Below are 12,565 nucleotides of genomic sequence, written 5' to 3'. Positions count from 1 at the left end.
AACATCCTTCAGATCTGGTGTTGATTCTTGCGAGTACGCACATGTCTGCGTTCTCCAGGTAATTCCAGTTCATGGTGGCTGTACGGTGTCTATCATTGTTGCTTTCAAAGTACATACCTGGACCATGTGCATCGGGGTGCGTGTGAATGTCCCCAATCCACTCCGGTGTTATAGATGTCAACAGTTTGGCCATGGGACTTACTCATGTCGTAATTCTGCAGTATGTAATTCTGTGGCGATCCTCATGATGGCACAGGTTGCGAGAATGATCGCAAGTGTGTTAACTGCAAAGAGACACATGCTGCTTCTTTAAGGTCATGCCCTATATATCAAAGGAAATCGAAGATAATGAAAATAAAATGTGAAAAAATCCCCTTTATTTTGAAGCCAAAAACTTTTCACTACTCAATCCTCAACCCCATCAAATATAACATATTCTGCTGCAGTTACCCGTTCTGTAGCAAAGTCCCCAGCAAAGACCCAGGTCAAGTCAGAAAAAACCTGTGTTTTCATCTAACAAACCTGCTTCTGAACCGAAAGAATCTACTGCCCCAGTCACTCCAACAACGTCTGAGTATTAGACAGAAATTGAGTCTGAGTTATCACAAACGACTGCTTCGCCACTAGCCACATCACAGCCACCCACTATTCCAGTGAAAAAGCAGAAAGGAAAAAAAAATAAATAGGAAAGAAACACATGTTGTTCCTCTACAAAATACTTTTACTTTACTTCTAGACATGGAGGTGACCCCGTACTCACAGGACGAGCGGAGGTGCTTACACCCGTCACGTTCTCGCGAAAGATCTCCAATTGAGCTACCATGAATCAGCTGGCCAATATAATTCAATGGAATTGTAGAGGGATCAAAAATAACTTTAACGAGTTACAGTTACTCGTACAAGATGATCAACCGTCGGCATTCTGTATCCAAGAGACATATCTTAAAGATAATTTTAATTTGAGACGATATGATGCTTACCATTCTGTTTCTCCTCAGGGGGATCGTGCAACTCGAAGTGCTTCTATTTTAGTACATCACAACGTCATCCATAGGCCTGTCGCTCTAAATACACAATTGCAAACTGTATCTGTTCGCATTACTTTACACATGGCGCTGACATTGTGCAGCTTGTACATATCGCCCTCTTCAAATATCCAAAAATCAGATCTTCAAAATCTATATGATCAACTCCCGAAGCCATGTTTAATTATGGGCGATCTAAACGGGCACAACCCGCTTTGGGGAAGTGTCAACACAAATACTATGGGTAAAATTAAAATCTTCGAGGATTTTATATCCGATAATAACGTATGTATTTTCAATGACGAATCAGCCACTATTTACATCCAGCTACAGGAACATAAACTCTGTCAAAAAAGAAACGCAACCCCTGTATTCAGATTTTCAAAATAGGTTTTATGTATGTTATATTTTACCAAACTAACTTTTATGGAAATGTATTCAAATACTTCGCATTATTAATGAGGAATATCATCCAAACAACCCCATTTTCACACAGAAGTGTAGTTTAATGCTTATTTCGGGAAAAACGCATGAAATGGCATTTCTGACTTTGCACAAAAAGACAAATGCACGTGCAATACATGAAACTGGCAGTTGATGTAAGGGAGTATAAAAGCTCGTGTGATTTCGTATCTTATTCATTGACTTGTTGCCTAGAAGCAGCGTTAAAAATGCCACGATTGAGCAATGCTGACAGAAATATCGCCATTGGTCGTCTTCAAGCTGGCGAAAGTTTTGGAACCGTTGCACGTCACTTTAACGTTCATAAAACAACGATATCTCGACTTTGGAATCGTTACACTAACTTTAATTCGACAAACGACCGCCCTAGAAGTGGTAGACCAAGAATCACGACCCACGCTCAAGATCGGTACATCCGGGTCCATCATCTACGCAATCGTCATGCCCTACCAACGGTGACAGCCACACAGATACCCGGATTGAGGAGGGTGTCAGCTCAAACAGTCAGGAACCGTCTAAAGGAAGTGGGTTTACGTGCTCGTAGACCAGTTCTTCGACCTGTACTGCGCCCCCTACATCGTCGCCAACGACTCAGATGGTGCCGAAACGTCACGACGGAAGACAGCGTGTGTATAGGAGACGTCAAGAACGTTTTGCGCCTGTCTGCATGAGACAAGTGGACAGATTTGGCGGTGGAAGCATAATGGTATGGGGGGCCATCTCCTATAACCAGAAATCGAACTTAGTGATCGTTCAAGGCAACCTGACAGCCCAGCGCTATATCAACGACGTGTTGCAGCCTCACCTTCTCCCAGTTATTGATCGACAGAGACAGATTTTTCAACATGACAACGCCCGGCCTTTCTGCAGAATTCTAACGTAAATGTCCTGCCATGGCCATCTAAATCTCCCGATCTCAACCCGACCGAACACCTATGGGACACCCTCGATGGACGCGCACGTCAACGTCAGCCTGCGCCGCAGACTCTACAACAGCTCTCTGTTGCATTGCAGGAGGAGTGGAGAGCTATTCCACAAGAAATCATCCGCGGACTTTTTCGTTCCTGTCCAAGGAGATGCCGTGCAGTGATTGAAGCTCGTGGGGCCCATACGAGATACTGAGGAAACCGCCCCCTGGTGACAAACTGGGGTCTATGAAATGGCATTTGATTTGCACATTTCAAACATGATTATATCAGTTATCAGTTTGCCAAATATCAGACCTGAGTCTTCACAAATAAAAAAGATGTGTTGTCTTAAATCTTATAAATAAAATTGTCAAAACACGAGGGTTACGTTTCTTTTTTGAGAGAGTTTATTAATGACATGATAACATATATCATTTGCTGGTTCTAATTTATGTAATGAATTTGAATTGGAGGTCCACGATGACCTATGTGGGAGTGATCACTTCCCCACCATTCTCAAAACAATCAGCCCTGGTGACGATCCACCTTTATCAAGGAGGAACTGGACTGATTGGTCATTACATGAGACACTGTGTACTAATCGCTTAAAACATGATGTATTTGCGAACAGTGAAGATCCCATACAGTTGTTTTCAAATATACTCAATGACATTGCTGACAAAACTATACCTAAATCCTCTGCAGTTCCACATATTCGTAAGCCATGGTTTGATAATGAATGGAAACAGGCCAGAAAGAGCAGGAAGCAAGCTGAAAAATATTTTCGGCGACATCCTACTGTCCATAATTTTAACAAATTTAAAACTTTAGCTGCCATGGCTCGACGTAAATTTAAACAGAATAAGCGTCTGTCTTGGAGAAAATATGTTTCTAAAATAAATTCAAAAACACCAATTTCAAAGGTGTGGAACATGGTCCAAAGGATTAAGGGCAAAGGTTCCGAATCCACTGTTCACCATCTGAAGGATGATGGCAATATATTAAGTAATAAAACTGATGTTGCCAACAAACTTGGCGAAACTCTCGCTCAACATTCATCCTCATCCAATCATGTTCCTGCATTTCAGAAACATCAGAAACAACAGGAGAAGAAAAGTATGAACTTTAAATCAGATGACGGTGAGGACTATAATGAATTGTTTTCAATACATGAGCTACATACCGCCCTTGAGCAAGCTCATGATACTGCAACAGGGGCTGATAATATTCACTACCAGCTCCTGAAGCATCTACCTAAATCATGTTTGGAAACGCTTCTCAATATTTTTGACACAATATGGACTTCAGGGACTTTCCCTACATCATGGCGTAATGCTATTGTTGTCCCTATTCCAAAGCCTGGCCGAGATCACAGTGACCCATCAAATTACTGACCAATATCCCTAACAAGTTGCGTCTGTAAAACCATGGAACGAATGGTAAACAACAGACTAGCTTGGTATCTTGAAACCAATAACCTTATTACTAATATACAATGAGGTTTCAGGAAAAACCGTAGTACCATTGACCATTTGGTAAGATTAGAGTCCTTTGTCAAAAATGCTATTGTAAATAAGCAACATGCTGTATCAATCTTCTTTGATCTTGAGAAAGCTTATGATACGACCTGGAAGCATGGTATTCTAAAGGATTTACATAATTTTGGTTTAAGGGGTCGGTTATCTCTTTTTATATCAGAGTTTTTAAAGGACAGGCAATTTCAAATCCGAGTGGGTTCAACCCTGTCTGATCATTACAATCAGGATCCGGGTGTCCCACAAGGCAGTATTTTGTCTGTTACCTTATTCAGCATCAAGATCAACAGTTTACCAGTCACACTTTTTAGTATAAAGATAAATAGTTTATCAAAGGTTTTAAACGATTCAATTGAAGGAACATTATTTGTGGATGATTTTAATATTTCTTGTCGAGGTAAAAATATGCATACTATTGAACGACAACTGCAGTTGTGTCTAAATAAGATAAATAAATGGTGTCTTGAAAGGACTTTAAATGTTCTAAGTCAAAAACTAATTGTGTACACTTTTGTAGAAAATATAAGCTGCACAAGGAACCATAACTATTTTTAAATTGCACGTCCATCAAAGTTGTGAAGGAGGCCAAGTTTTGGGTTTAATTTTTGACTCCCGCTTAACATTTTTTCCGACTCCCTTTCTTGCCTTCAGGCTATTAAAAATATTTGTTGTAAACATCCACTTTTAACTGAAATTATGGAAATGTCTAATGATCTTGCTACTGGCCAGTATGACATCGTCTTTTGTTGGTTACCCAGCCACGTTGGCATTTCTGGGAACCCAATGGCTGATCTTGCTGCCAAGGCAGCACTCAACAAATCTGTGACACCACTTCCTATTCCATATTCCGATTACAAAGCTAGCATTAGAATTTACATCCGTGATCTGATACAGAAGAAGTGGGACGCTGAAGTAGGTATAAACAGGTTACATGAAATAAAACCGTATATTGGTTACACCTACTTGAGCTGTCAGTGCAGATTTGAAGAGGTCATCATGCGACGATGTCGTATTGGCCATACAAAATATACGCATGAATACTTATTGAAAGGTGAGGATCTTCCGTTCTGCATCCCTAGTAATGAAATAATCACGGACAAGCATGTCTTGTTTGACTGTGTCGAATATTCCATCACAAGGGATAATTATTTCAAATCAAGAACTATGAAGGACCTTTTTAGTAACGTAAATTCCCATTTAATTATTGCATTTTTAAAGAAATAAATTTGTTGAGTGACTTGTAAATAAATAAGTATTTTATGATGGGAAGTTAAATTAGCAACAGTTCCTGACATTGTTAGTGGCTGTATCCTCGAGGGGTTTGAAGTACCGTAAAATTATTGTTCTCCTGAGAGGGTACGCAAGTCCCAAAACATCTGAAGTCAAATTTAATCTTCCTTCTTTTTAGGCGTAGTATTTCTGTCATTTTAATTTGTGGCTAATCTTGCACACAGTTGCCAGCAGCTGAGGGGATGGTGTAAATCCATCATGCATCGACCATGCAAGTAGCAGAAGTAATGTAAGTCCCCATGGCCTCTAGTATGGTGATCTACCTTCAGTTGTTAGTGATCTATAGTCAGTTTTTACAGTGTATTGTCCGAACAGTGATATTAGCTTTAACTTTCCACGCTAGTTCTAATTCAGATTGTGATATTCGAGTGATTTTACTGTCCTTCGTTGAGAGGTTTTACAATATACACATATTCCTTTTCATCGTTAAATGTTCTTGTCACGATATGGCTGAAATATTACCGATGTGACGTTAAATATTAACTCACTCACTCACTCCTTAGTTAGAGTTGAACACTGACATAGATCTGTCATAGTATGTCATTACAATATTACCAAAGTCACTCTGCAAACAATGTGGAATTTGCACAGAAGTAGAAGTTTTTTCTACCACATTAAAGTGACAGGACGATGCCATTACGGAAATACTGAAGAGAGTGTCGTCAATCCAAACCCACTCACAGTATTATGCATTTGTATAGCATGTTCTTCGCCATGACAGATGTAACCGTTTTAATCTGTCAATGAGGGTTTGTCTCTGTTGGAGTTGAAAAGAAGCAACAGACTGATATGAACAGCGCATTACACCGTGAATGCTATGACAGGAACAGCCCTTCAGACCGCGAATGCCATGACCATGACGAACCATGACCGTCATGGCACAAGATGAACACCGTGATATGAGCATTCTGAGACACCATGAACAAGACTAGTCACACTATGCTTTTCACAGATCGGTATACGCTCTGTGATCTCCAGAGTGTCCGCTAATCTTTACACTGTACTTTTAACACACTACCGTCTTTGTCTACGTATACTGTCGTATGTTCTACACTGTAAACTATATCTTCTGTACAACACAACGCTGTCCATCCCATCCTCTACCCAATAGCCCATACTCCACATGAAAATTATGTATTCTAGACCATCGATATTACCGCGCGCTCAACACATTACTATATGTGACAAGTGACAACTTTATTCTGTGATAAGGCCTCATGGCCAAGAGTACATAAAAGTACATTTCAGTAGTATGCATGCCATCTCAGGTAGGTAAACTTCTCTTCAAGTATATAGACAGCTTTTTATTTGTTCTGAATTGTTAAATATCAACAGTTATATATGGATATGTAAAATAATATGGATATGTAAAATATATGTAGATATGTAAAATAATATGGAGAGATAAACTGTTCTCTCAGATGCTTATAATATGGGCAAACCAATACGAAGTGATACTCATGTTCATTGTACAACACCCATTGTACAATTCGAGCATAACAGATGGCCAGTATCAATACCGTTATCATACCTTGTTTTACATATCTTTAGTTTGTGTGACTGGAATCGAAATTTACAAAATATTATTATAACAAATGAGAGGGAGTAAATCTGGAAATATTCAACCACCTGTTATAAAATAAACTGTACACTTTCTCAATGTCCCCTCTTTAAGTAAAACCCCATATTTCCGAAACATAAATAATTTTGTCAAATATTTTCCGAACTTCACTAAATGGGAGTGACGAGTAAAGTTTTATTAGGTTATAAACCGGGAACAAGGCCTCTCTAGCCTGAACTCAAAGAGTTTCACAAGCCTTGGACCAAACTAGTCGTGAAGAAAATACAATACTAAGATGTTTATAGTAACTGTTTTAACCTCCTTGCCCTAGTAAAACCACTTCTCTAGGCCCTTTAAACATCCACCATTACGAATGAGTATTACATTTGACTTGTCCAAGTTAAATTCTATACCCCACTTAACAATAACTTAACAATATTTATGCACCCAATAACTGAATTGTCAAGCAACACTGCATCATCAGCAAACAACAAGAAAAGTATATCTTCATTTTCTTCAGTTACAAAAAATACCTCTTAGACTACTATTTCTAAATTCTATTGCTAACTCGTTAATAAAGAGTGCCTTAGCTTTACCATACACGTCATACCATCAACACCCATATTATGTAAGATATACAGCAACTTCTGTCTGTCCACAAAATCAAACGCCTACAGGAAATCAATGAGGGCGGCATAAAACCTGTGTCTCGACTTTCGAAGATATTTTGGCACAAAGATTGTAACACAAAAATGCCAACCGTAGTGGAATATTTAGTCCTAAAGCCAGTCTATGACTCATGAATTATCTAATTATTCTCTGTCCAAATTCGTATCCTTGACTCCAAAAAAGGTGTGAAAACCTTACCTTACCGTACTTATATAGTAAGTACTATATAATCAGTATGAACACTACATATCAGTAGACAAATTCTACATATTGTACAAGGTAGACAGAAACCTACAGACAACGTTTCCCATGGATCTATTGCAATCGATTCTACTCTGTAGACAGAGATCTAAGGAAACATATACAATGGATCTGTTGTCCTCGGTAGACAGAGTTCTAGGGAACCATGTGTCATGGATTCATTATACATTGTGGACAGAGACCTAAGGAAAACGTGTGTTATTAATCTATATTGCACTGTAGAGTGAGCTGAAAGAAAGAGATGTGTCATGATTCTATTGTACACTGCAGACAGAGATTTAAGGAATCATGTCTCATCGATCTATTGAACACTATGGACAGTGCTTAAAGGAAAACATGTGCCATAGATCTACTGTACATTGTAGTCAGAGGTCTAAGGAAAACATGCGTTATGGATCTAGTGTACACTGAAGACAGATTGCTAGTGAACATGTGCATGTAACTCTTTTACATGGAAGACACAGATATAAGGAAAACATTTATGGTGGAGCTTTGTATGCTTTCAATGGTTTTCAAACAAAAACAAATCTGCAGCAGCACACACTTCGACATTTTTAATGAAACGAACCTATGAAATGGACTGTGTTCTACTTACATAATGTTTTGGTCATTTTGTGCAGATATGGATACAATACTAGTATCTCCTCCAACATTACGAGGGGATATCAAAAAGGTTTTGAGCCAAGGACAAGGTTGAATACAGAGCAGTAATAAAGTTTCTTGTGAAAAATGGACAAGGTTGAATATAGAGCGGTAATAAAGTTTCTTGTCCTGGAGGGCAACACGGCCAAGGAGGTTGGAGAGCGACTCACTGCTGTTTACAAGGAGTCTTCCCCTTTTGCTGCAACCATCAAACGTTGTGTGAAAGAGTTTCAGCGAGGAAGAGAGAGCTTAGATGATGACAACGGTCCCTCAACCAGTACCCCCTAAACAAACATTGACACCGTGCATCAACTAGTGATGGGAAATCGTCGTACCACCCTGCACAAGTTAGAAGATGCAACCGGGCTTTCATATGGATCCATTCACAGCATACTCCAGGACAATCTCCACATGTCCAAGGTGTGTGCAAGATGGGTCCCAAGAAAGATTTCTGTTGACATGAAGCTTTCTCGGGTCAACATCAGTGGCGCGATGCTGACTCGTTACCATGACGACCCAGAAGAATTTCACTTTAGAATTGTAACCTGTGATGAAACGTGGCTTCGTCGTTATGACCCTGAGAGCAAGCAGGAGTCAATGGAATGGAAACATGTCACCTCTCCAAGTACATAGAAGTTCAAATCGACCAGGTCCCCAAAGAAGGTTATGGCAACTTTTATTTTGGGACAGTAAAGGTGTTACTCACATCGACTACTTGCCTCATGGTACGACAATGGATGGAGAGTACTATGCTAACCTTCTGAAGCAGGTACGCCAGTCCATTAAAGAGAAGCGGCGAGGAAAGATCCGGCAAGGGATTCTTCGTCACCAGGACAATGCGCCAGTCCACACAAGTCGAGCTGCAATGGAAACTGCGCGCGAGTGCGGGTACGAAATTTTACCTTACTCTCCCTATTCACCAGACGTAGACCCTAGCGACTTCCACCTCATTCGTCGACTGAAAAAACACATCCGGGGCCAGAAATTTCAGGATGACTATGAGCTTATCGCTGCTGTGGAGGGTTTTCTAGGGGACCAAGATGTGGAGTTCTTCAGGAATCAGGAATCAGCAATTGGCAAACCAGGTGGGAGAAGTGTGTGAAGTTGGAAGGGGACTATGTTGAAAAATACAGCAGTATGAATTCCAAAATCTTGCTTTTGTCAGGGCGAGACTCAAAACCTTTTGATATCCCCTCGTACATGCACTCGTCATGATACAGCTGTGATACTGCTAAATGTAGATCTCAGTGTCACGGACAACACAGGGACCAGTCATGATACAGCTGTGATACTGCTAAGTGTAGATCCCAGTGTCACGGACAACACAGGGACAAGTCATGATACAGCTGTGATACTGCTAAGTGTAGATCTCAGTGTCACGGACAACACAGTGACCAGTCATGATACAGCTGTGATACTGCTAAATGAAGATCTCAGTGTCACGGACAACACAGGAACCAGCCATGATACAGCTGTGATACTGCGAAGTGTAGATCTCAGTGTCACGGACAACACAGTGACCAGTCATGATACAGCTGTGATACTGCTAAATGAAGATCTCAGTGTCACGGACAACACAGTGACCAGTCATGATACAGCTGTGATACTGCTAAATAAAGATCCCAGTGTTACGGACAACACAGGGACCAGTCATGATACAGCTGTGATACTGCGAAGTGTAGATCTCAGTGTCACGGACAACACAGGGACCGGTCATGATACAGCTGTGATACTGCTAAATGAAGATCCCAGTGTCACGGACAACACAGGGACCAGCCATGATACAGCTGTGATACTGCTAAGTGTAGATCTCAGTGTCACGGACAACACAGTGACCAGTCATGATACAGCTGTGATACTGCTAAGTGTAGATCCCAGTGTCACGGACAACACAGGGACAAGTCATGATACAGCTGTGATACTGTTAAGTGTAGATCTCAGTGTCACGGACAACAGAGGGACCAGTCATGATACAGCTGTGATACTGCTAAGTGTAGATCCCAGTGTCACGGACAACACATGGACAAGTCATGATACAGCTGTGATACTGCTAAATGTAGATCTCAGTGTCACGGACAACACGGGGACCAGTCATGATACAGCTGTGATACTGCTAAGTGTAGATCCCAGTGTCACGGACAACACAGGGACAAGTCATGATACAGCTGTGATACTGCTAAGTGTAGATCCCAGTGTCACGGACAACACAGGGACCAGTCATGATACAGCTGTGATACTGCTACGTGTAGATCCCAGTGTCACGGACAACACAGTAACCAGTCATGATACAGCTGTGATTCTGCCAAGTGTAGATCTCAGTGTCACGAACAACACAGTGACCAGTCATGATACAGCTGTAACACAGCTAAATGTAGATCTCAGTGTAATGAACAACACATGATATAACCATTTTCTATCTGTTATGTGTCATGTGACAGATGGTATCATAGTTCGTTTGTCGTACGACACGATCCTGAACCTGTGACCCGCAAATGACATAAAAACAAGGATGCTAAACCTCCAGGTAAGTGTGCCTTGTGCAGTCTCGATATATGTGAGGTATGTTGTCTTGATAGAGAGTTTTTACAATCGAACGTCAAGGAAACAACAAAACGTTATATGTTCACGCCTACTTCGGACGCCATTACTTGTTGCGTGTTCACAATAGATAACATATCAAAGTCACAAAACAAAAATAGCAATGTTTATCGAGATGAGAATGCAACATGGCGTGAATTAGCACAAATTACGTTTAGACTGATTCCATATCCTTAAAAGGATCATCCAGGAAGATGCTTTGTCACGACGAGACTTCTGTCAACCTGAATATATACGACGTCGTCCATAGCAAGCGGGCGTTAACATAGCCATGTACCCGACGTGTAGGACAGGCTACTTTCAGAGGTGTATTATGCTAGGAGTCACAACGATAGACAAACACTTAGCGACGGCCTTTAATTGCCTCTATCGTTGTTTGTGGTGTAAGTAGTGTGTGGGGCAGAAGAAGGAGGGGATAAATAATCTGTGCTGTTAGATAGCCAGCCGTGAGTGTGGGAGACGCCAGTAGGGTAAGTAAGGGATGAGGTGAGATAAGGGGCAATAGACATTACATCAAATCATTCAGTTTGAACTGAATTCGATAACAAGGAAGCCAAACTTCCAGGTAGGTGTGTCCTGTCTCGACATACGTGCATATGTAGATCATGTGATATTTACTGCAGTCTGCCTTGACGTACTCAATATCGTCGATTGTAACGCCTGATAGAGGCGTTATCGTAGCCACGTGATATGTAGGACAGGCTTCATGCGGAATTCACGATGTTAGGCATCACTGAGACAGGTCTATACATTCGGCAACTGGGTATTCGGGTGTGTTGATCACGGACGAGGGGTTTCGGCAGAGATAAAGATACAGGTAAGCTACGCTGCGAATGGTAACTCCGGGTGTGGAGACGCAGATCAGGTAAACGCAAGACCTGTGCAATTAGGTAGCTCAAGATGTGGATTTTGTTGCATATGAGTGGGGTACCAGCGAAATGAGATCCACTGTCTTCTTATTCCTCCATCCTTCCCTCTTCTCGTCTCCCAACTTCCCCACAGCGGATTCTCCAACATGTACCTACCCTTAATGCTGAGATACATCTCTCCCTTCTACATAACCCAACTTCAGGTATGCGCTCCTCCCCCTCCTTTCTGCACATGCGCCACCCTCCCCGTACATGCCCATCCTTCTACTACACGACTGTCACCCTTTCCTTTACCTGCCTTCCCTGCTACTTCCCACCCCTCCCTCTTATTTAGACCCGACCCATGACAAATTTCCCTCCTCTCCCCTATCTCCATCCTCCTTTCCCTTCCTGCATACCCACCTGTTTTAATATCAGTTTTCATGTCGTAAAATATACTGCGAGATGTAATTAGTCTTCAGTACTCCGAGATGTTATTAGTCATCAGTGTTGCTCTCTCGATCTCTCCAAGTAGTCATACGCATTGTTCCTTTTTCACCTTACTCAATGTGATGCGATGTGATGTGATTACCGGTGTTTTACTGAAATTCTTCCCTGATCAAGTTTAAGTGCGGAATTATACAGCATGTAATTGGGGGAGTCGGTATGTCATTCTTGATAAACTATTCGTATTACTGAATTGACGATATGTGGTGTACAGCAATAGTCTCGCTGGAATGGAGACTAGAATATCACATGTTTCAGA

This window comes from Haliotis asinina, chromosome 4, assembly GCF_037392515.1.
Source record: "Haliotis asinina isolate JCU_RB_2024 chromosome 4, JCU_Hal_asi_v2, whole genome shotgun sequence".
Taxonomy (NCBI): Eukaryota; Metazoa; Mollusca; class Gastropoda; order Lepetellida; family Haliotidae; genus Haliotis; species Haliotis asinina.
This window is presented reverse-complemented; position numbering follows the sequence as displayed.